Source organism: Triturus cristatus, chromosome 4_1 (assembly GCF_964204655.1).
Source record: "Triturus cristatus chromosome 4_1, aTriCri1.1, whole genome shotgun sequence".
NCBI classification, from domain to species: Eukaryota; Metazoa; Chordata; class Amphibia; order Caudata; family Salamandridae; genus Triturus; species Triturus cristatus.
This window is the reverse complement of record NC_140585.1, coordinates 113,894,663-113,915,889: the sequence shown is the minus strand read 5'-3', so window position 1 is coordinate 113,915,889 and position 21,227 is coordinate 113,894,663. Positions and strand designations below refer to the sequence as shown.

Sequence of the window (21,227 nt, the reverse complement as noted above, 5' to 3'; positions counted from 1 at the left end):
CACCTCAGCACAATGAAGGGCGACGTCACAGGTTCTAAAAAGGCGAGGAAAAGAGTCTACAATCAGTAATACTTTCCACGCGTCTAGTTCAAAAGACGCAGCAGCTGTATTTTCAAAGAAAGCTCTTCCTTTCCTTAAATCCACAGTCCAGATCAAAAGATTCTAAATTCCGACAGAATCACAACAGCAATTTGATCCTTGAAAAAATTCCAATGAATTCTCCTGTAAATCTCCTGGTGCACGCGTAGGCTCTTGTAGCTCCTCGGCAGTTATTGCCAGTGTTAAAATAAATGATGCACTGGATGTAATTTAAAAAAAAGTCCTTTATTAGCTGTGGAGCACAGAAGGACAGAACACACTTCCCCAGTGTCCTTTCTCCAACTGCCCAATGAACTGCTACCGTCAAACACAAACATTCCAAGAATGCTTGCTAGTTCAAGCATTCCTGGTAACTAAGCAACACAACAGAATACTAATGCCAACAAAAGTAGTTCAGAAAAAAAAATGAAAGGTGAAATCTGGAGGAATACCATGCAAAATTTCATTTCTAACACTGCCCATCTTTGCGACAGTATATTGCCAAATAGCTTGCTGCCTGAATCCAAGAATGCCAGTCAATGAGAGTTTCTGGGATTAGACATTGAAATTCATTTGTGCATAGTTTGTTAAAGTAAGCCATTCCAGGATAACTCAATTATCCCAGTCCAAAAAAGATTTGTATACAATAAGCTCAATGTTAAACTCAATTCATGGTGATATGCTTTTAGGACATATAGATGAATACCATTAGGGCCAGGAGCTTATGATGAACAGGAGCTTTTAATTAATGTGAAAACTCTGTTTATGGAATTTCTAATAACGATGGGCTCACATCTTATCAATTTAAATGATGTTCTAAGACCAGCAGCATATAGATCTGTAATGAGCAAATACCACACCGTAGAAGAAATATGGTAATTTCCTTAATTTTTGTAATTGTTAGTTACTAATCCAACCAGATCCCAGAATCTGTAAGCATCCTTAGATGTTTTGGAATCAATTTGTTCACAGCAGATTTGTTCTTGCGTGTTTCAAATTAAAATAGGGTTTTTACATTGTACTTTCAACTGCTTTATTGATAGATCTTGAAAATTAGTGTCTTGCTGTTTTTTGAAATGTTTTTGAATTAATCTTCTAGCTAAACTTCTCTTTTTAAGAATCATGAAATTAAATGTATTATAAAGTTTAATTCTAGTAAGGTGAGATGTCTGACATAAAGTGCTCCTAAACTTGTAGCAAACTTTTTTATGCAATTACATTATTTTAAAATAAAAAAATCTTTATCATATTTTTATACAATGGCATGTCCCTCCCCAAAGCCCTCATTTCATGTCTCTAAACCCATACCTGCACTTTTCCTAAATCCTCTGATTTAGTAGTAAGCATTCTGTATTTTCCAGCTACTCCCTTTGTCTCTCCCACCTTTACGTCTAAAACATGAGTGCCTGTGTGCAGAGATCTCCGCAGTTGAGGGTTTAATCTTTGCAGAGAAAAGATAAGAGAGGCAGAAACCTCCACACGTAGGTTAGGGAATGGCATTTTGTATTACGTGAGTGGTACTACTGTAGTCATACTAAACATACTACAAATGCAGTTTGCTAATAGATCCCAATCTGAATATGCCATAATTTATTTTTAAGTGTAGTGTGATGCTGAATTCACTTCCTAATTAGATTGATACTCTAGCAGTGAAGTATCCTAATACATTTGTGTTGTTTACTCGTAACCATAATGGATACATGCTTTATGAACCAGCCATGTGGGTTTATTGGGACTCACTTTTATAGATATAGAATTCCGCCTGTATATCATCAAAATCAGAGAAGGAGGGTTTTTGATAAATGTATCTGCGTTTTTTAATATGAATTGGTTTTGTGATCAATAAATTAAAGTCTGACCATTGAGTGCATTAACATACAATACATAAAAAATTATATTTTTTTTATGTTTAGTAAACCTTATTCAATGTCCCTGTTCTTAGCCATAGGGAGATCTCTACCCTGGTGGCCGAGACCTCCACCTACATGTGAAAACTTACCAATAGTAACTTTGCACTCAGAAATTAGGCTCAACCCTCCTCAATTCAGGGGATGGAAACATGTAAATCTACACTTTCTAGTGCAGTGATTCTTAACCCATTGTCTAGGGACTCCTGGAGGTCAATGAAATCTGCCCAGGTTGTCTGCGAATGCTTACAAAATTAAATATTATTAACAGATTAATAAAGTGTATACAAATAAAGAAGCATATGCAATTGAAAATTTTAAACTGTGCTGTAAATGTGAAGAAGTTTGAAATTGGAGGCTAAAAATTAGGTTAGCATCCTCAGATTGATTTGTGGGAGATGTGCATGTGCATCAAACAGAATACAGCATGGACGATGACTGTCCCCAGCTAAATTTAGAAAACCTCCAACCTTCTTATTAAAATTAGACTTTTGATTTTTTATATATTTGTTTGTGATTTGAATACAATATTTCATAATATGTATGATTGCTTGAGGAATGCATGTTTCTGTATTGTTTGTGTATTTATTATGGGTCAAATGATCGGAAATGCTTAGGCAGCGGCCCCGCCTTCCAGTAATGAAAAAGTGTGGGTCGCCGGATCCCAGCAATGATTCAGTGGGGGTCCCTAGATTTCCATAATGATGCATTGGTTATCCACAGAGGTCAAAAGGTTAAGAACCCCTGTTCGAGTGTCTTTAGACTCGGAAATGGTGAATAGCCAAAAATATTAAAGTTGTAACAAAGTTTAAGAGTAAATTTACACATGAAGATTTACTCAAGTGTTAAACTGCCTACATGAATAGGCCCAATTGATTGTAAGTAACAATTTCATAAAACAGAAGTAAAACAATAAGCAATTATTTGGAATTCATCAATGTTCGTTTCCCTGTTAAACCCTAATTCATTACTTACCAAAAAAAAGTAAACCAAGACTTGGCCTCCCTTTTAAACTTTTTGAAGTAAATTTCTCAAATAAAGCAAATTGATTTAGATGTGATTTAGTCACTTTCCTATATTACTGTGTAAATAATTTGAAAAATACAGTAAAGTATACTACCTTTAGCTGCTTGTCAATACCATGAGGACTGAGCATTAGACTCAGGATTTATCTTCATTGTGCCATGGACAGACAGTCGGAAAAGGATATCCTAATCCCTTCGGTGGTGTATGCGCAGGCACCACCCCATTGTAGGGATTAGGAATCCGACCGCCGTTCCGACGGGCTCCTTGAGCCTGCCAGAGGGGGCGGTCTTTCCACCAGCTTAACTCGCTCCGAATACTGGATTTGTAATCCGGCAGTTGGACCGATGACATAGATGACAGTGGGGCCGCCACCAATGACTTTTCGGTGGCGGCCCGCTAACATCGCAATGAGCCCCTTAGAGTTAATAATGTATTACCCAATCACCTAAAAGCCAAAGTTGGTCACAGTCAAAGCAAGTTGATACTTGCACATCTTCTGTGCCACTTGATTTGACATACCTTATTTAATATTCTCCATGATTAAATGTAATTCTTAAATTATCAACCACATTTGAAGTATGAGTCCCTTAAACTTTGAAATTCTTAAACATACTTTCAAATGTTTGTATTGCATTGTGACATTCATGATTCTGATTAAGGCTGTTTTGATGTTAGAATGTATGATAGTTTGTCTTGGAATTCAGGAAAATTTGATTTGGGTACACAGGGGTATGGCTGAGGAGGCCATGACGGCAGACACATGCTGTATGAGCTCTGTTCTGCATCGCCGTCATCCTGACCATTACACATCGGCTGGCGGCCAGCTAGATCCCCAACTTCCTACTGTTACTGGGGGTACTGCCGGGAAGATTTCTCAGCTGTTTTTGGAAGCTGCTGGGCTCCAGGGGCTGTACTTTTGGTGGTGCCCTGTGCTGGGCCATGCTTTCTTGCACTGGGCCTGGCGCTACCACTGAGCGGAGTCTTTGGACCCCGGTGAGCCTGTGCTTGACCATTGGTGGTGAGTCTGAGATACCTGTTATTATTTGTTTTTTTTATCCGCTACACTACAGAACACAGGACTATGAGAGTCTGATCACTGTCTTTCATCATGCGACCATTGAGACCCCTGGCCTTCCATCATTGCCGGGGGCTCTGCTCGGAGTTGCCTTGGTTGACTTTGGATACTGCCGGTCTTGGGAGACTTCCCTCCATCAATGTCCCATTTTGGGCTGCATGGTGCATACGCTGGGCTTGCTGCTACTCTGCATAGAGCCCTTGGCCCCCCACCTGATTGACCCTGACAGGAGGCAGTAAGCTTATGGGGCCACCCACCGGACCTCAGTACAAACCAAGGGATGCCTACCATTAGAGGCCTACTTTGAGTGCTACACTGCAGGACCCTGACTCTCCAATGCCGTTGTGTTGACTGGTATGCCCATATGGGACAACTGGAACTTGCTGAGCAATGGACTGGTGAAACCATTTGATCTGTCTATGTGCATTGCTGAGCACTGGGGGGGGGCGGCACCACATACAGTCCGCTTCCACTACTGCAAATTGGCGCAGCTCAGAGAAGACCACGCAGTCCCTCTGAACTGACCTTCCTGGTTCCCCTTCTCGCCTTAATTACCTCCTGCTAGTTGCTGACTCTGGCACTCTCATTGGTGATGTGTGCCATCTTTCACTTAAATTTGGGTACCCTTGCTCTGTTTGCTGGATGAGCTGATGGTGTAGGGCCACATTTTGGAGTCTGTTAAATCACACACTGGTTGTTCCTGTCACGTACATGCTCCGGCTCCAGTGTCCACATCCCTGGGGTTCTCTTGGGGGTCATAATACAGCTATATGTTCTTTTGTGCCACGTACAATACCAGCACCTTCAGGTCCTTCAAATTTTCCAGGAACTTCATGAGTGCTGTCACGTCAGTGCTATGTCCTGTAAAGTGATATTTCAGCACTTTTCTTTGATTCTTCCTTGAATGCCTGCATTGCTATTCTCAGCCACCAAACTTACCACACCTGGCGCTCTCCTTGTTGGACTTCCCCTGTTGTGCCTTTCTTAATACGTGGCACCACTCACACAAAAGCTGACTTCCTCTGTGCTCTTCCCTATATCCTGCTGTTTTTCCTCAATATTGGGCTGCTCGTGCTACGAGCGGTTGTGGTTTGCTTTGACACTCAAAAGTGGGCCCATAATTGCAACATATTGACCTTTTGTTGCATAAACTCTCCAGGGGAATGTCACAATGGTGCACCACACACACATTCCCATCCATGCCACTACCAGGCTTTCAGCGAGCCACTCACCCTCCTGGCTGCTCAGCAGACAAGGAGCCATTTATTGGCAAATTGGGTGTGATAATTGCTGCCATTGAACATTCTTGCATCTCTCTTGAGTTGGACATTGATGCCAACACCCCAGACCTCACCATACTGTGAGATGACCATCGGAAAATATTGGACAGGGTATGGTCTGTGGGAGCAATCAGTAGCAATTCTTCAACTGCAAAATTCGGACTTGGAATCCTATTTCGCCACTTTACAGGAGAAGATCCACATCCTGGAGAATCGTGCTAAGGACGCAGAGAGCAGTTCTAGGCATAATTATATTAGAGTGATGGACATTCCTGAGGGAGTTGAGAGCACAGATGTGAAGACATACTTGGATACAGAGTTTCATTCCCGTAAAACTTTTGTTGCTCTTCTTTTCAGTGGAACATACTCATAGGCTCCCCATGCGAAGACTACCTCCTAGCGCCCCACTCCATCTGTTGGTAGCACACCTTATGCATTACCGAGACAGAGATATTGTCTTGAATGAGTCACGTAAGCAGGACAGCATGATAGCTGACAATATCATGGTGTTCCTGGACAACACTTAAGTGGTTCAGCTGAAACGTTACACTTTCCTTGAGGTTAAAAGCAAGCTGGGGGAGTGTCACATTCAAAATACACTTATCTTCTCTGCCCAACTTAATGACCAGATTGATGGTGCAACGTCATTTGTCGCTGACCAAAAAGATGCTTGGTCCTGGTTTGAGACCCATGGAATATCTGTCTCTGGCCCCTCTTCGGCTCTGGGCAGACTAACACAACCTGCAGGGAAGAAATGAAAAAAGCGTGCCCCTCATGTGCCCAGCTCCCCGAACCTGGAAGAAGTTATCTCAGAGCGCCCAAAACTGTAGATGACAGCAGACTTTTGTGACCCCCTATTCCACACTACAATGCAGATGAAGGTGGCTCCAAATCCACGGGTGACAATGACTCTCCTACATCTGACATTATTCCCCCAAACCCCGTTGAGATGCCCACGGTGACTTCCCAGACTTCTGACAAAATCCTTTACCAAGTTGTGTAACAGTATATGCATATTCATATTACTTGATCTCACCATCCTGCTTGATTGTTATTTACAGTATGTTTACTAATTTATTGTGGGAGGAGGGGTTTGTTAATATTGTTCTTTTCACCCTTCTTGTGGGCTTTGCATGTTGCCGCTGACATTTTTGGGTTCATTTGCTCCTGTGATGTAGGGGCCTGGTTGGTCGTCCCAGACCGATCTCTACTTTTCTCTTACTATGTGATGCAGACGCTGTTCCACATTTAGCTTCGCTGCTCACCCCTTAGATTGGCTCCTTCTTACTGGTCCTTTCATCTTACTTGTTTGGGCAGGTACCTGTTGTACACCTGCTCTCAATGATAATATCTGGTTATTGTTTTTATGTTGCATTTTTATTTCTTTACTGTTCTGACCTGCACTCAATCCCACATAATAATTTTGGTTGAACTCACCGGTCTATACTTTGGACAACTAATGTCATCACTTGGAATGTGTGAAGTATTCATACCTCTTCTTGTAGATACGCAGTATACTCTTACATATGATGTAGACAGTCACACATAGCCTACATTCAAGTCACACATCGTAACCTAGACTACAGAAGAGATGGAGCGGCCAAGTGTTCTCCACTAATGACTGTACCTATGTTCGAGGGGTCCTGATATGGATTCTGGCTGGGGTCCCTCTTTCTGCCATACACACGTTCATCAACTCAGAAGTACGATCTGTATTTGTTGAGGTCTATTTGGATGGTAGGTGGTTGCTCCTCGGGGCAATATATGCACCTAATGTGGTACAAGCCCCATTCCTTTATGCCTTATCAATGACTGTGGGCATATGGAGTAAGATATTCTGGGTTTTTGATACTAGACCGCGACTTCCCACCCTTACCCCGTACTGTGCACACTTCCAACACCTCACTACATGGTTAAAACAAGGGGAGTTACTAGATGTATGGCACCACCGCTATCTCAATACTGGAGAGTATTCCTACTATTCACATGCACATGGACTTCATGTCCGCCATTACAGGTTTGTTTACACGCAGGACATTGTTCCACATATCACACGTGCAGACTATCTCATCCATACACATTCACACTCTGACCATAACCCATTCCGTTTGCAGTTATGCTACGTCTCACCACCTACACCTACTTAGAGACTACAAGCCGCCACTTTGTGGTCCGATTTCCAGCTTCCATCACTGATAACATCACAGAATACTTCAACGTTAACACTAGCTCAGCCTCATCTACCTTGATAGAATGGGATGCATTCAAAGTGTCTATTTGAGGGCCCTGTCTGGGTAGCGCCCTTAGCATGCATTGTCATCTCACTAAAGGAATTTCCCAGTTGACAGGATGCCTGATGGGCCATGAGGGATCTGGCTTAGTCTTCTAACTCTGTCCAGGCACAATTGCATCAGTCTCGGTGTGAACATCTTACACTATTGGAAAGGTTACGCTGTCTTGATTATGTTGAACACACCTAAAGAACGCATTTTGATACACTCCGTCCAGGTATGCAGCTGGCATTGCGGAGCCAGCAGGAAGTGGACAAACATTCTATCCTGTCTATTTGTTCAGATGAATGCCAGTTACTCCACACTTAGAGGGATATACATTTCTCTTTTACACGTCATTACACCCTGTTGTATACATGTGCGTCAGTGGTGCCCTCGGGAGCCATAAGCTACTTCCTGACCAATGTGGTCCTGCCACAGATCTCGCTAGAGTGCAGGGAGGAACTCTCACCAGTAAAACCCCAGGGCCTGATGGGTTACAGTCTGAATTTCATAAAGTATTGTTCGAGGGAGCTTTTTTAGGTGGCACGGGGGACCTTCACCAAATGATCAAGGGAGTGAGTTAGGGGCACCTTAACTTGAGGCGGGGTGCCTGGGAACGCTCGCACTAAAAATGAAGGAAACAGATATGTGAGTCATGGAAACTAAGCCAAAAGGTTTAGCAGATTTATTTAGAAGGTGCAACTTCAAGAAACTTCAAGAAAAAGGCATAAAAATGAAAACTATACAAATATAGTGACCTCGCATTCACAGAAGCAGAAGACATTTCTACATGGAAGCATTGAACTCGTTTGGAGAGAGACACTTCAGAAAACCTCAAAGACACATTTATAAATGCATTATTAAAAACATAAGTTAAATCAAGGAAAATGTTCTCAGAATGCAAAACACACTTGATCTAAAATACTGTGAATACTCACGTACCTACCTAAAAGAAAACAGCCTTGCAAGTGTAATATATAAGCATTAAATTCTCAATAAGAAAACACCAATTTAGAGGCAAAAGTAGCATACATAGCATATACCGCATATATATTGGCAAGTTAAATTGTATCTTAAAAACAAAAAAACACGAGCTCTTGGGGAGCACTCACACCCGCCTACCATCTACTAACAGATGGGTGGGGTAGTTCGCCGAGAACTGTGTGGGCTTTCCATTTATACTCTTTAGGGCTATGAGAAGCACCTACAGTAACGTCATCTCATGCCACTTCTACCTACCTCACTTATACCATGGTTCGCACATTTATCAGACATGTCGTGTGTATACTACTAAATGCGGAACGTAGACAAGGTGAAAGGTTATATTTTCAGGCCAAGTGCTCGTCATAAATTGCATGTGGCAAGCAGAAAATATGTAATGCAAAGGAATAAAATATATATATATACATATCTAGATATATGTGTCTGGGTTGCCACATTCATCACCCCGGTCTGACGCGGACCGACGGTTGTTGTGGTGGGAACTTCTTTATTCTCATGTACAGACCCAAGATGTGATGTGCTATATGTCGACAGAATAGAGAGACAGTGAACTCTGCGCCAGTGAACTTTGCACACGGGTAGGGTGGGGACTCTAGAGTTTGGAGCAGGAGGCCTCGCAGAGAGCGGCTGGCTGTGATTTTTGGTCAGACAAGCCTAGAGCCTGCCGTTCAGTAAAGATGGGTGCAGAACTTTTGTCAACTTAACAAAAGGCCTACGGATCAGGCTGGCAGGACCTACGTAGGGGTTCATACTGACTGAGTGACAAGGATGGCTCAGGGCATTTGTTATATAGTAAAACAGGACCCTCCGGTCAATTTAACATGGCCTACAAATTAGGCTGGCAGGGCAAGGACAAGGGCCTCATACCTCAGGTGTGGACAGAACGGGCCTGGGGTAACCTATGATAAAAAATAGACCTTCTCTCAGTATACGCACCATTAATGTCGCCCCATTTGAAAACATTGTATGACACTGCAATTACTGCAGTAGCCTTGAAGCCCTTGTGTGCTGCCCTACTCATCCCACTTACTAAACTGGGTAGAGATGTGCATGACCTGGTATCCTGCAGACAAATATTGCAATGCTAAATAACGATTACAAAATTCTGGCAAAGATTCTCGTGGATCGTCTAGCCGCTTTGGTTCCACACATGGTTCACTCAGATCAAAATCTTTTTTTGCCTGCCAGAAACACCCCCTTGAATCTCTGCTGTTTTTTCAGGTACTTGAATTAAACACTTATAAAGCGCTCTTCCACTCACTAGGAGCATCCTGGCTCTGCAAGTTATGAACTGATAACCCAGCCAAGCTTCCTAGATGAGAGTGCAGTAGAGTCACAAAAAACATGTCTTGAACTGCTTTTTGAAGAGAACTTCAGATTCTATGAATTGAAGAAGACAGGGGAGTTGGTTACATGCATTATCTCCTGGTACTGATTTGTTTTTGCCACCTCGTGTTTTAAGCCTGATTGAAGGGAACTGAAGAAGGTTCACGCGGGAGGATCTGAGTGTTCTGGGGGTTGTATACTGTGAAACTCTGTCCGTCAGATATTTTGGACCAATGGCTTTGAACGCTCTGAAAAACACTACAAGAAGCTTATAGAGGATTTGTTTGTTTCCTGGGAGCAAATGTAAGGCTTTGAGGACTGTAGAGGCCAAACTACAACTGGGGGGCTTTAGCACCAATCTGGCTGCAGTATGTTGCACCATATGAAGTTTATGGAGGATGTATTTTGAGGATCTTGCAGAAAGACTATTACAATAGTCCACTCTTGAGGGGAGGAGGGCAAAAGCAACGGTCTTCCTGGTGACTAATGGGAGGAAGTCAAAAAATGTTGTCAAGTATTTAATTAAACTAAAACATGTACCTGTCACAGCGAGGGCTTGCAGATGGAAGGTGAGTGAGGTGTCACATTTTACACCCAGATTTCTGGCCACTCCAACTGTGGCAATAGGAGGAGGTTCTGAGATAGGCCACCATTGTGATGGTGAAAAGCAGTTGGATTTGCCAAATAGCAGGGTCTCTGTTTTGTCTGTTTTGCACTTCAAATTATTTTTTTACATCCACAAGAGAACTTCAGTCAAGCAAGTTTCGACTGTGAGGACTCTTTATCCAATGAAAGGGTCAACTGCGTGTCATCAGCATATGGAGACATGGCAATTTCAAAGGACTCTATCAAGAAATAAGAGGAGCCATGTATATGTGGAATAACGGACGAACTCTGCAGGACTCCTGATCTTACCGATCTTTGTACCGATGAGAATGGTCGCTTTGTGGGAAATACCACAGTCCTTAAGACGTTGGAGAAGTTTCTGGTGAGAGGTAGTAACAAACGCTGCAGAGAGATCCAATTGAATCAATACCTCATTATTTCCTGCATCCAAAGTAAATTGAATGGTCTCAGAAACGTCCAACAATACCAATTCTGTAGAATGTTTAGCACAGAAACCAGATTGCTGAGGATGGAGTACATTTGAATTTTCAAGAAAAGAGGTCAATTGGTCATTGACCAATTTTTCAAGTATCTTTGTAAGAATCGAAGTAATGAAATGGGACGCAGACAAGATAAAGTATCCAGCTCTACCAGGGAGTTTTTTTAGGGGTTTTACCACCACCAATTTCCATTCTGAAGGAACATCAGATATAAGTAATGAGGAGTTACTGTGTTTACTGTATCAATGACCTTGTGAAGAATAACAGGGGGACAGGGATCATTGGGGTATCGCAATTTACAAGAAAGAATAGCTTGTCGTGATTGTGAAAGTCATGAAATGCTGTCAAAGTCATAGTCCCTTCATTTGCGGTAACATCCAGTTGATCGTCATTGGTAAAGGGAGAGGTTTCAGAGAAGTCTTGTTGAATGGCAAGTATTTTATCCTCAAAGTAAGAGGTGATCTGATCATAGAGGGTTTGAGCGGGGGTGTCTCTAACTAGTGCCCTAGGCTGTAGAAAGGATTTAGAAGAGTTTGAAAATAGTTTTAGGGTCATGCTGGGCCTCTTTGATTTAAGCAGTAAAATAAGCTTTTTTTGCTGCTTTGAACTGGGTCTGAAAGACTCTCTGCGCCTTTTTTAAATGCTGCAAGTACTCAGAATTGTAAGCATGTAGCTACTTACGTTCCAGTCGTTTACATCACAGCCGCTGCTCTTCTATGGTTAAAGAGAACCATGGAGATGAAGGGTGGGATCTGCAAGTTTTGGGGGCTGTTGCTGGGGCCAGCTTGTTAACTGTATTTGTGATCCAGTTATTAATAAATCCGCTAGGATTCCTGTGAGGTTCAGCTTGGAGGAAGATAGAGAGGGGGTTGAATTTGCATCAGGCATCAGTTTACTCCACTTGCACACATTATGGAGGCCCTTAGTGGTAGTGGGCTGGGGTGAGCCATATGAGTCAAGTGAAATTGTGAAGGGAATAAAGTTATCATCTGACCAGGCCTGCTGGACAGAAGCACTGTTACTAAATTGGGGTTGTTGGAATAAACTCCTTCTAGAGTATGACCTTCTGTGTGTAGGGGATGTTACAAGCTGGTTAAGCCCAATGATACTTAATTATCAAGAAATTTGGATACATCTGGGTTCTTACTAATCTCAAAATGCAAATTGAAGTCCCCTAGGTTGGTAAAGCTGGTATATTGGAATAACAAAGGTTCCAGTTCTTCTTCCAAGGAAGCTAAAAAGGTGGATCCTGGGGCTGGGGGGCCTCATAAATTAGGACACCTGCAAATGATTGATTGGGGTTAATTTTAAAATAGAAGCCTAGACCTCTGCTCATTTCAAGGAGTTTATCTCGAAAGGACAGCATTGGAGTGAATTCCGAAAGATGATAGCCAGACCCCCTCCACAATGCTCCTCTCTATCCCGCATAAGGATAGAGTATCCTGGGGGAATAGATTGAGAAATATCCGAACTGTTATTGAGAGTGAGGGGTAAAAGGTCCCATTCCCTTACTGGCCGTATATTGAGCAAAGGTCACTCTTTTTTGGGATGCTTGACCTGACAGGGGGAAATACCTAACCCCCTAATGTAGATGAGGTTTGAGAAAAGGTTTGTCAGGGCAAGATTTGTTTCCTATAATTTTTTTTTGAAGACTTCCAATCACACATTGGTTCATTTGGGAGTTTTTATAATGATGTATTCGTGATGTGGATCCACATTGACTGACTGCGGCGACTCGTATTGGCATTACGCCGAAATTTCAGAGAATCCCATGAATTTCTATTTGAAAAGGACGACCTTACTTACTTTTAAAACCCCATTGAAACGCCCTGAGGAAGCCCCAGGCCGGATGGTCATGTAAAGGGGTGAAACACGTGTTGGCTGTTCTTCTACTCACTATCACGAATATAGTGACACCATTATAAAAACTACCAAATGAACCAATGTGTGATTAGAATTCTTCCCCAAAAAATGATAGGAAACAAATCTTGCTCTGACAAACCTTTTCTCAAATATCCGAACTGCACCCATCCTTAAGCCATATTTCAGTAATAAAAAGAAAGTCTAAATCAAGGTCTTCAATCAGATCATGCACCCAATGTGCATGTTTGCTCAGTAAGTGAGCATTGATAAGTCCACCAGATAAAGACCTAGGGGTCCATTACGATGGCAGGCAGACATTGTCCGCCCGCCACCGCAACGGAGCACGGGACCGACCGCCGATGTTGAGGCGGTCCCGCAATGCAACTTATGACGCACCCATCAAACTGGTAGGCGCATCCTGGGCCTTTAACATTGCGGGTGGATCTGCTGGCTGCAGCCCCGCCCGCTATGTAAAAGGATCATGCACAGCATTGCCATGCACAACATGACAGGCACCACATGGTGCCTGCCACCTAGTGCATTGCAATGAGGGGGGTACCATAGTTACGCCCTATGTGCACCCTCCACCCCCCCAATACCAATTCCGCTCACATCATAAAATGAATGGTGGACCATATTGTGTCCCTCTTCCGCCCGTCGACAATTTGACCGGCGGAAAAGCAGCGGACGGCCTTCCCATCTGCCGCGGTGCCCCCGCCAAACTAATATGGCGGGAGGAGAACCAGGGACATTTGGGTCTAAAATGTGACCACAGTGCGAGGTAGAATGCCTGAGAGATTTCAGGTGGACTGAGGATAGTGAATGGACAATACCTGGAGTTCCATTGCCACGGACTGGTGCTAGCCGCGGTATTGGGTGCAGACAGGCTTGCCTTTGGCACACATTTGGCACATTACTGGCACCCCCTCAGTGTCCTGTGCATGATCGCGCTGTTCTATGCATGAAAAGGGCTCCGGGCACTAACAAGCTCTGCCGAGCAAAAATCTAATTGGCCCTATCTAGGCAATCAGAGAGCGCCCTTTGGCATCAGGAAATGCCCAAAAACTAAGCACAGAACGAACAGCAGTTTTCCCCAAAATTAAAGTGCCCAGTGCAAGAAACGGCCTATAAATTGAAGCAAGGAGCAACAACAAGTTCAAGTTAAGTATGTTAAAAACAATGTTACAGATAAAAAAATGTGTTGCAGTCCATGCACATGCCCCGCACTAATGCCGTGGCCAGAGTTAAAATTAGTTGCCATATCTCAAATCCCATTGTATTATGAAGTGGTACCCGCCAGGGGTGCCCTTTGTCTCCTCCACTTTTTTCTTTGGCTCCGGAACCTTTGGCGCATTGTCTGCATGCCCATGGCCAGCGTTGGGGGATCTTCCTTGGAAACAGTATACACTCGGTCTACCTTTATGCAGATGACATGATGTTTGGTCTATGCCTCCCACTACTGCTCGCTTGTTGGCTGACTTTGCCATTGTTTCTGGCCTCAGAGTTAACTGGACTAATTTATGTATAATCCCTTTCAGCACTGACACTCCAAACTCACTGTATAGTGTTCATGGCTTTCACCTTGTATGGCAGCTATCCATATTTCGTTACCTGGAGATACATATTTAACACATGCGAGGACCTTCTGGAGTGTAATCTGGTTCATGCGGTCTCTGTGCTGCATGCACAGATGTCATTTTGGCAAACTCTGGCCCTGTGGGTGGCGGGAAGGGTGGCTCTCACGAAAATGATGGTCTTCCTGAGGCTATTATATTACTTTGCCAATCTTTCTCTTTTTACACACCGGCCCTTCTTTCACTCTTTGGAACGTACGGTAGGTGATCGTATCTGGCACAATATGCGTCGCAGTCAGAGCAGCACTGCTCAAACTTTATCTTCCCACAGACAGCGGAGGACTCAATGTTCCAACCTCAAACATTATTATTTGGCTTCCCAACTCCAATGGGTCTCACGCTGGTTTGCAGGTGGCAATTCAACGAATACATCAAAACTTCCCCCCCTTGGGACTTTGACCGGATACTTGCCACCTTTCATCTCCTTGCTAAGGCTTTGCAGCTGAGGGCGTCTCTTTTCCAGGTTGCTTACTGATGCTTTCATAGGGCCTTGTTTATTACCTCATCGATGCTACTCTACACTCCAGCATTGCCACTGCTTGGTATGCCACGTGGATGCATGCCTACTTCCCTCGGGAATTAACATCCTGGCGTGCAGCGGGTTTCCACAGTGTGGACAACCTATATCCTGATGGAACCCTCCTCTCAATGGAGGACTTACTATTTGACTTTAAGCTCTCGCCTGGACAGTTTTTATTACACGCCTCTGTTATTGGTGTGCTGAGCCAGTCATGGGGTGAGATACAGCTGGAATCCCCACAGCATCTTGTCATTCAATATTTACATGCTTTAGGTACGAGTAGCCTTCAGACCCAGTGGTTGGAGGGTGCCTTACGCAGACACACAGCCCTTCCTCTCACTGCATTGAGTAGACATTGGGACCTTGAGTTTGGCCGCGCTTGCACTGACAGCGAATGGTAAAATTGTCAATTTACCCTTCCTTCTTGGGTGCAATCAACTGCACACATGTCCCACTTGTGCCCCCTGCCGTGTACAAATAACGAGTGGAGATATAATCCTTGTCACTAATCAGTGGCTCTCCCATAGCCCCCTTCTGAATTTGTATGCTTGAGTCAGCATCTATCTTCTCACAGGTTAGGATATGATCCGTGTTCCTAACTAGTGGCACAGCCACGTCCTTTCTCTGTCAATCAATTTCACTACATCTTCTCAAGGGGCATACTTGTTATACAGGGGAGCAATTGGGATTGAGTTGTACCTGGGATTTATGTTAGCATTACTATATGCAGGTCTGTAAAAAAAGCCAAGTGGAACAGCAGTTATATAATCATCCTGATTGAAACATGGCTCAGTGGAGCTATTTGAAAGAACTTCCATCAAATTCCCTACCATCTCCGTGCTTCAAAATTTCACCACAACACTGGGATAGTTTTCTAGAACTTCCCACCCAGTTCACTCTCCTTAACATTATAATATTCTGATGTAACATATTGATACCAAAATTGGACTTCACGGAAATCCAGTGAACCACTTGGTTTGTCAATGTCTCATATGATTCACAATGGTTTTCTGCTAGTTTTGGAACGTTATTCAAAACAATAACGTATGTAGTTGCCTGGGGAGGGAGATGTAATGGCTCCTCAGTGTTATTATTAGATTGCGTGATACTATTCTTTTTGGCCACCAAGATAATATTTGCAGGTCTGGAAGAAGGGGCCATATCTTCTTTATAGGTCCTTAAGTCTTGGGTAGATCGGGTAGATTGAGTGGTCGGGCAGTCCCTTAGAGATGGTACAGAAAGAGTCTCTCTTTGCTTTGCTTCACCAACTAAAATAGGGGTACCTAATCCTTCTTTTGATCTTTCAACTGGATAATGGGCACTAATGATCTTGTTCGAAGGGTTTCACTATCTTGCTGCCTTTGTGCATAATCTGTTGGATTACTATCCCCCTTTGCCACCCCTGCGTGTTGTCCTCCTTTTTTTTGCTATCATTTAGTTTTAGCCTTCACTAGCTGGTTCTCCACATGGCCATTATCCTTTTGGAAAAGTTGTTTCGCTTTTTTTGCAAATCCAACTGGGAGAAAGATAACTGGTTGGACTTACTTAAGGCCTCTAAATGTAGGTGTACGGCATTATTTTGGAACATTATCGTCCATGGGTGTACTAAGAATTTTATCACAACTGTATATCACATTGAACCGCCCAAGTGGGAGCATCATTTTGCACATCTATACTCTGTTAGCTACTGCTCTCCAGGGCATTATCTTTCCAATAGAGGGCAGTAATATTCCACATCTTTTGCAAATTGTTTTTTTCCATGACCAAAACTATGGTTGCTATATAGAGCTTAAAACCAGGGAGGACTCCTGAGCCTGATAAAATACTGGGAGACTTATTACAATCATAACCAATAATTTGGGTACCTTACAACAAAGTGTTGTCTAACTTTATTATTACCGCTGTCCAAGTTCCAACTACCTGGTTAGGGGCTGACATAATTTTAGTCTATAATAAAGGGGCAAAGGACATCCCTTGAACTATAAGCCCATGAGCCATTTTTATATTCTTCAAAAAGTCTTCGCTCGCCAAGTCCTTAATAAATTGGAGGATTGAATGTTGCAAAACAGCATATTGTCATCCTTTAAATCAGATTTTGGGTAAAAATAGGGACGGTTGATCAGGTCTTCCATTTGACATTAATCTTATGGAAGTATACTAAACCAATGATCGTTTATACTTTGCACTCATGAACCTGAGAACAACATTCAATCTTGTGCCAAGATCTGTCCCATGGGAAATACTGCAGTCCATGGGAGTTCCACCCTCCCTTCTCAACATCATAGTGAGGCTTCACATGGAAAATTACGCCAGGATCAGATGGGGTAGCAATGGTGATCTTACAGAATACATCCCTTTTTGGAGGGGGGTGAGACAAGGGTGTGTTCTGGTCCCTATGCTTTTTTCGTTATATATAAATGAAGTAATTGACTAGCTTAATGACTTTGTTAATGATTCACCTAAGTTAAATGGGCTAACTGATCCGGCGTTGTTGTTCGCAGACAATACTATCCTTATCTCCAGGGCCCCTAGGGAACTGGAAAATGTAGTGGCCTCTTTTCAATCCCATTGTATAATTAGGGGTTCGGAAATAAACATCTCTAATTTAAAGATAATGATCTTCAATCAACATATGAGCTACAAGGGGAAAATGCGACTGGGAGATAAGATTCTAGACAGAGCAGCTAGTTCTGAGTGTCTGGAAATAAAGCTTGATGACAGGCTTTCTTGGTGGCCACACCTAGAGAAGAGCAAGGCCACACTAACACATAGGTCAGCTGCTATTTTGACATTTTTTAAGGCTGCCCCATCTAGGACCATTTCACTGGCCTTTGAGATCTACCAGGCCAAGGCCAAACAGCAGCTCTTTGTGGGACTGAAATCTGGGAGAAATCATCTGTAACCCATCTAGCTGTTCAAGAAAATAATTTCATAAGATCATTCCCCAGAGAACCTTTTTAATTACCATATTTATGGACACCCCCCTTAAACGTTGGCTTGGTCCATGTTTATGAAGTTTTGTTTTGGAGTCCCTAAAATCAATATGTATACAGCTTAGTGGAGGGCTCCGATAATGGGGCCTATGTGAACTGTGCACTAATTATGCTGTTGAAAATATCAAACATGTTTTATTTTTCCGTTTGATGTATGTGAAACCTAGACACAAATAGATTGGACCTCTGTGTCTTACCTATGGTTTCTGCACTTTTCAACAAGACCTTAGATTATTTTTAACCAATACTTCACCTTATATTGTTTTTGGCCTGAGCAAATTTTTGCACTTTGCACGCTTGATTAGAAAAATTAAAGGTAAAGAGTTTTAATTTTTTTTAGCATATGCTGGGGCCATTAAATTGATGTTTTATTTAATGTCTTTGTATTATTATTTGTTATGGACATATTAGTTTATGCTATGAATTTACTAGCTGATGCCCCTTATTGTATTTTATTTGTGCTGTGTGCTGTGTGCAGCTTAATGCATCATTACTGACTGCCTATTATATACATATGTTTGTGCATGAGGTTGGTGCACTCTATGACACTAGTTCTACAGGTTCTATCAGTAGATTTTTAAGCAAAGTCAGATGGCTAGTGGACCGATTTCTAGGTTTTTGGCACTGAACTGTGCTCTGATCCAGTTTTACGTGGAGTTTATCTTCTCCTGACCTCCGTGTTATAATGCACTTTGTCAATACTACGACAACAAATTGTGTGACGTTGTATGTTTTTTTTATCTACAACTTTTAAGGTTTATAACCAAAATAAGGTATTTTGGATGATGATAAGTGCAGCTACTTTAGAAGGGTGTTTCATATGTGACTCACCCATCCCATCTCCCAACATAGTTTATCCTGGCTCACCAGTCAAAGGAAAGTGGAGGAATGAAGAGTATGGTAAAGGAGGGGCTAAAGATGCTGTATGAAAAATGTATTTCTTAATTATATCTCTTTTAATGGCCACAGCCTTTTTTTACATCTACCACTGTATTTTTAATTCCTATTATCAGGATTGTAATGCCTTCTTCATATATTACTTTTTTCTGTCCTTCTTTATCTCACTTTCAAACTTTTTTTGACAACTTTCACACCTTATTTCTTACTCTCTAGGGCATCCTTCTTTGTCACACTTCCTGTATTTCTTCCCATTTCTCACATTCATTTAGAGTTTAATTTTGGTCTCTTTCTCTCTCCCATTGACCCGCTTTCCCTCATTTCCTCACCCCTGTGTCCCTCTCTTTTCACATGTATATTTTCATTCAACTTGCTGCTTTCTGACCAACAACTTATCACTTCTATTCTACCCTTTCCTCCTTGTTCTCCCATAACCTTCACATCTTCTCATTCATGTTCCCTCTTCATTTTTGGCCTTCCCTCTCCTCCTTTCCTCTTCTCTCACTACCTTTCCCTTCCCTCTCCCCTCCCCTCCTCTTCCCTCACCTCCCCTCACCTCTTCCCTCCTCTCCTCTCCTCACCTCACCTCACCTCTCCTCTCCTCACTTCACCTCACATCACCTCACCTCACCACTCCTCTCCTCTACTCTACTCTCCTCTCCTCTCCCCTTCTCTCCTCTCCCTACCCTCCTCTCCTCTCCTCTCCTCGCCTCTCCTCTCCTCCCCTCTCTTCACCTTTCCACTTCATCCCTAATTCCTCTCTCCACCCTGATCACCCCTGTAGGTGGAGCCCTCAGATGTTACAACGAATCTGATGAGATTGCAGATTGTTCAATTGATAAGGATATGTGTTATCACATCAGTGTTAATTTATGTGAGTATTTATGTTTTTTATTTATTTGAAAAGTTTATAAAGCACACACAATGGCCACAGGATCAGCTAAGGCAGCTGACAATGCTGTAAAGATTAAAATTCCCCAAATACTCAAATGCAAGGATTATGTTTGAATAAACACATTTTTAAATGTCCTAAATTTAGTATTGTCTCTTTGAGACCTATCCAACAGATGAGGTTTGTTCCATACTTTAGCTGTGTGATCAGAAAGAGCTCCACAACACACTCTTGCTTAATAAATAAACCTATTAAGCACACCTTGACATGTACTTCCTCAGTATCAAATCATGGGAGGCAGTTCAAAACAATGTCAGAAGTGACATTCTGCTCCCTTTGCAGGATTGTCCAAATGCCACTCCCACAGCTACACCACATTCTCCAATTTGTTGCTAGGAGGGCAAGGACTTGAACCTCTTCCATTACCCCAAGCTAGAATTATCAATGACAGTGACATGGATGTGAAAGGTAGGGCGAGGGGTAGCAGTTGCTACTATGGACTACCCCTAATTGACATCTGTGTATCTCACTATTTCACTAAGGCTCTTGTTAGACCTGGCATTTTTGGCAGGTTTATCCCCAGATTTTTTGCTTTTTTGCCTCCTGTTGTTTTACCTCGTTTTTGTTGATTTTAGGACTCTCAGCACTTTACCCCTGCTATTCAGCTCCAAAGCGCATATGCTCATGATGTAAATTGGGTTGTTGTTTGGTATATCCATGATTGGCATGTTTGATTTACTTATAAACGCCTCAAGGGTTGTAAATCAAGTGCTACTAGTAGGTCTGCAGCACTGATTGTGCCGTCCACACAGTAGCCTTTCAAAGGTGTCTCAGACCTGCCCCTGCAGTGTCTGCACGCGCGGATTTTGACTATCATGTCAATCTGGCAAGTGCACAGATTTGTAAGACCCTATCCATCCCTTTTTCTACATATAAGTCACCCCTAAGGTAGGCACATGGCAGCCCCATGGGCAGGGTGTAGTGTAGGTAAAAGGTAGGGCATGTAGTGATGTGTTTTACTTGTCCTGACAGTGAAATACTGTGCATTTCATTTTTCACTATTGAAAGGCTATCTCTCCCATAGGTTATCTTTGGAGCGGCCTTGTAACATTTTACAAGTGCAACTTTCAATAGGAAAAGATAGGAAATTGGAGGTTAGGTCCCCCAAATTCAAGATTTAACAAGGAATCTTTTAGCAAAGAAGGTTTTTAAATTGTGTGTGTGAAAATGCCACTTCTAGAAAGTGAGCTTTTTTGTACCTAATCATTCTGTGCCTGCATGTGGAATCCACATTTTTGTAGCTGACAGCAGGGGTTTTTTAGCATACATTCTAGACAGCCACACAAAGGGAGCTT

General features: G+C 42.6%; 1 long non-coding RNA gene across 1 annotated transcript in view; it reads left to right on the top strand.

The window, feature by feature from the left end:
- The window catches only part of LOC146844062 (uncharacterized), a 157,976-nt gene that overhangs the window by 69,207 nt on the left and 67,542 nt on the right, over positions 1–21,227 (top strand). The window contains exon 3 of the long non-coding RNA XR_014981125.1: positions 19,765–19,854. This is a non-coding gene — a long non-coding RNA (uncharacterized LOC146844062). The remainder of the gene's footprint in view (positions 1–19,764; positions 19,855–21,227) is intronic.